Below are 4,960 nucleotides of genomic sequence, written 5' to 3' on the forward strand. Positions count from 1 at the left end.
CCAAACCCTGGCCCAGGGGACAGATGCAGCCCACAGAGAGCCTCTATCCGGCCTGCGGCCAGCCTCTGATCCCCTGAGAGCCTCTGGCAGAGCTGACCAAACACAACCAGAGTTGTGCTTGTAGGGTGGGGAAATGGGCGTCCATTGAAGTGTGTGTGCTTTATTTCTTGGGTTGTGTTGGTACTTGGAGAAATCCTGGACATTTGAGCCCATTCATTCATTCATTCATTCATTCATCTAAGTTCCATCTCTAATGTATTTATTTAAAAAAAAATTTTCTGGCCCTCCACACCGTGTCAGATATTTGATGTGGCCCTTTGGCCAAAAAGTTTAGAGACCCCTGGTCTAAAGGAAGAAAGGGAATTAGGAGGCTGGGTTGTTTTTCACAGGCAGGTGCACAGTTAATTCCCTGCTTCTGAATGCAGAATTCTGCTACCTCATATGAGCTGCAATATTTAATCAATTAATCAGTACAATTATGCATTAAATTGATACATTGATCACTTAATGACTAAGGGCACAATCCTAACTTATGCTGGAACAGGCAGGCCAGCGGGCCTGCGCTGCATCCAGCGCAAATTTGAGGCCAGAATCGGTGCAACCTGAGGCAAGGGGAAAACTCTCCCCTTACCCTGTGTCACGCTGCACTGATCCCAGTGAGTCTACTCAGATCTGAGCCACCTCAGGAGGTGGCACAAATCCAGGTAGACCTCTGCTCAGGAACGGGGTCAGGATCTGGCATAACTACCTGATCCTGGCCCTGCCTCCCTCTCCCCACCCGCCCGTCCCTGGGAATGCTTGCCTACCCCCAGGAACATCTGCTGCCTGCCCTCCCCTGCCCCTAAATGCCTCCTCTCCCCTCCCCATTCCCCCCCCCCGACTCCTGCATTGGCCAAGCTTGTCTGATGCACACTTACCCCACCGGGCCTGGATCCAGTGTGGGGAGGCCAGTGCAACTCCTTGCGCTGGCCTTCCCGGCTCCTGAGTCAACATAAATGTGCCTTATGGCACGTTTGCTACACCCCTGGGTCAGCACAAGTGACTTGTGCTGGTCTAACCCAGGGGTTAACATTTCATTGAATGATGTTGGTTGGTTGGCAACCTTCAGTCTTGAAAGACTATGGTATAAGCCTACAGCACCCGGTATTCCCAGGTGGTCTCCCATCCAAGTACTAACCAGGCCTGACCCTGCTTATCTTCCGAGATCAGACGAGATCGGGCATGTGCAGGGTAACAATTGCTGCCATTGAATGATGTGAGCCCCACATAAGACAAGTCAAATAGTCCAACAGTACACTCCTATGCATTTCTACTGAAAAGTAAGTCCCACTGAGTTCATCTGGGACTTACTCCCAGATAAGCATGCACAGGATTGCAGCCCAAATCTGTCTTTTTCAATGTAGAAACTGAGTGCCTGAAGGTACTTACAAGTCAAGATCAAATTGCTTGCTATGCATTCTGCCAAGCTAAAACATGTACTTAGCCACAAAGTATTCAGTGGTATTTGGATTGTTTACTTGCCTGCATTATGTGCCCATGCATATTTCAACACCTTTTTTTGCTTTTCTTGGGACACTGATAGACCCATAAGACTGAAAGATTCTGCCTAGTCTAACACTGTCCTTAAGGCCAACAGCTTCTACAGATCAGGTCCCCCTTCCCGGTTCCCCCTACCAACTAGCAATTGTCCTTACTATCCTACTGAACTGTCTCAGTCTGGAGCAGTAATGAATATCTTCATGAGACTACTTATAATCTAAGACTAAGGGTGTAATCCTAACATGTTCTGGAACAGGCAGGCCAAGTGGCCTGCACTGACTTCAGCACAAGGTAGGTGCAGGCTGGGGCGCAATTTGGAGTAAGGGGATTTTATTCCTCTTACCCCATGTTACACCCTCCTGCCACCCTCTCCCACCCCCTGCGCTGGCCTGCCTAGACTGGCAAAAACCTATCCTGCCTGACACAGGTCTGGTGCTGCTAGGCAAGCACACATCCTCGCGCTAGCCTAGCCTGCTCTCATGTAGTTGCAAACGTACTTTACAGCACATTCATGTTACTTGGGAGCCAGCGCAAGGGACTTGCACTAGCTCTGGGGTAAGTCTGGATTGCCCTACCCCAGCCCAATCATATGCAGAACTGGGCTGCTAGTTGGAGCACCAGAATTTTCTGAAGTGAGCATGTATTATAGCCCAATCCAATGCATGTCTACTCAGAAGTAAGTCTCATTAAGCTCAACGGGATCTACTCCCAGGTAAGTGTGACTGGGATTGCAGCTTTAGAACTATTGATTGGTTCATTGAATTAAAGGACAGCAAAGCAAGGGATCAATGTAGTGGTATTCCGCACCACTGTGCTGACCCCCCCCCCCCACTTGGAAGTACCACCCTCCAACACCTGCTGCCCCCCCCCCAGGTGTTCTGATGGACGAAGAGGCCACATGTGGCCTTCCTGGCCCTCAGAAGGTCTTCTGGAGGCTGAAAATTGTCACTTACCATGATGGCATCCATGGCAGAGTCCTGAACTCGAATCTTCCTACTGTGTTACTCAATATCTTAGTCACTATATTGCTCCAGCTCTCTAGATTCAAATCAAAAGTTAGTCTTATGACCTTCTAAGAATATGGCAGTCATTCTTAGGGCTTGGAATCCATTCACACTACAGGAGCTGAGATGGACAGAGGTGATACCCAAAGGTGAAGCTGCTGTTGAAGCCCACATTGATCAGTGAGCTTGGGCAGCAGCAAAAAAACTCCCAAAAACCATGGGGTGATTTTCATCCTGAATCTGCCACCATCTCACCAAGTCCTGCAGCAGACAGAGCCATTCTGATCCTAGTGAGAGTGAAGTGAACCAGAAGTTAGTGAGCCTCCCTTTATCTCACGCCTTCTTTGCACAGTTCCTTTAAATAAAACAAGACGTGTGGAACACGCATTCCCAGTATGTCCTGCACTTCCTGTTTTGTTTAAAGGGGCCATGCAAAGGAGGAGAAATCTAGCAGGTAGGAGGTAGGCTCAGTGTCTTCCATGTGATGGCGGTGGTGGGAGGTGTGCAGCAGAGTTGGTGTCAGATGGCAGATCACCTTCAGCTGCCCCTGGTTCAACATGTTGAGTCAGGGCAGCTTGCACTGAAATCTACATAAGCTTCTGGGAAGCCATGGGTAATGAGCTTAGGCCGCCAGGTTTGAATTGCCCTATTAATTCATGGGTATGATGTTTAAAAATTCCCTTTGCCAAGACAGTGAAATGAATCCAGCCTTTTAACTGACTGGGAGCACTGCTCTAAACACTTCCTATTTTTTATGATATGTTTTCTGCTTGCACACGGGGAGATTTCTTGTAATTTAGGTGATGGGACCCTGAGGAAGAGCCTTGTAAAAACAAAAGGCGCATGCTGTGTTTTATTTGCAACATTATGTTAATAGCCTGCACCTTATTTTGGTGGTCTATAAATTACATATTCATAAGTAAAATACTTAATCCTGTAAAGAATGTACTTTGCTTAATTAGTACTGACACATCAGGCAGCAGCTGGGCAGCTTTAGAGGCTGAGAAAGTCTTCATGGCAAAAAGCCATGATACACTTAGAGGTTTTTTTCCTTTCATTATAGAAATTGGGAAATCTACCAGGTAAGTACAGTCCCAGAACAACATCTGATTGTAGGATACAGTGCAGTATTAGGGAATACTACACCCCACCCACCAAACAACCATGTTACCGAGTAGATTGGTAGTCAAAAAATACCTTGATTTAAATAGCATCATGAAACCCTTCTACATTATACTGATGAAAATATGGGCACTTGTGCTGATGAGTTGGGTGGAGCCTGAGATATGGCTTCATAGCCCATGGTGAGCCAGAGGGCAGAAGAGACAGGAGAAGTCTGTCCATTGGCACGTGGACACAGGGCCCAATGTAGTCCAAAATGTCCCGTCCCCCCATTTCTCAACTATTTTCGGTGTCTGCCAAAATGGGGAGGTGTTTTCTGTTATTTTCTTCGGAGAGAGGGAAACTTATTGATTTTTTTGAAGCACTGTTGGAGTTGTCATGGCCATTTTAGTTTCCCGTGATGTCTTCCACCTCCTCCCACCCCCCTTGCACTCCCTCAGCAAGACATTTTGGAAAAATGTAAATGGCCAGTGAAAGTGAACACAGCAAACATTGATGTACATGGAAATGGTGAGCTGTGGAGAAAGTTCTCCAAATATTTTCTAGCCAGCAGAAAACTGGGGGAAAAAAATGCAAGAAAGACATTTTGGATCAGCACAGATTTGGCATGGCTGTTAAAAAATTATGACAGGGTCACTATTCCGCTTTATGTGAACTTGAGTAGATTGTTCAGAAGAAATATCCATCCAGATCTTAGACTTCTGAGATTACTGTAAAGCATTGTAAAAAAACAAACAAACCTGAGAAATACATTATTTATATTTTGTTTGACTTTTGTTGCTATCAGACTACATACTTTTGTGTTCTGCTGAATTCTTTACAATCTAAATTGTGTATTTATGGATTTTTCTGTGCAACTGAAGAGTACATACTATGGCAGCTACAGAAGCAGATTCACCGTTCTAGCCTACATAAATCCCCCTCCTCCACTGATGCAGTCATGCCACCTAATTCTGGCAGTGCAGTCTCTATAGGGTTGGGCTGCCAGTGAAAGATCTCACACAAGTGATTTTTAAAACAATGGGAGAAAGCATCCAATATTAAGCAATAGATCCTAGTATAAAGAAATATTATTGGACAACCACAAATTCCTTGGCTATTAACTTTCACTAATACAAACATGTTATTATACTAAACATTAAACACGAGTGGTTTCATAAAGCAGAAAGGCTTACTGCTGTATATTATTTCATGCTGATACTTTTATTGTCTAGCTAGGGTAGATCTAGCAATGTAAGAAAGGTACTCAAATTGTTCTCCATACAAGTCTAAATCACTTAATACAGATTTGTGGT

The 4,960-nt window shown here is 45.5% G+C and overlaps 1 pseudogene; it reads right to left on the bottom strand.

Annotated features, from left to right (window-relative positions):
* Positions 1-1,128: 1,128 nt before the first annotated feature.
* LOC136650359 (5S ribosomal RNA) lies at positions 1,129-1,248 on the bottom strand (annotated as a pseudogene).
* Positions 1,249-4,960: the final 3,712 nt, after the last annotated feature.

This window comes from Tiliqua scincoides, chromosome 4 (assembly GCF_035046505.1).
Source record: "Tiliqua scincoides isolate rTilSci1 chromosome 4, rTilSci1.hap2, whole genome shotgun sequence".
Lineage (NCBI taxonomy): Eukaryota > Metazoa > Chordata > Lepidosauria > Squamata > Scincidae > Tiliqua > Tiliqua scincoides.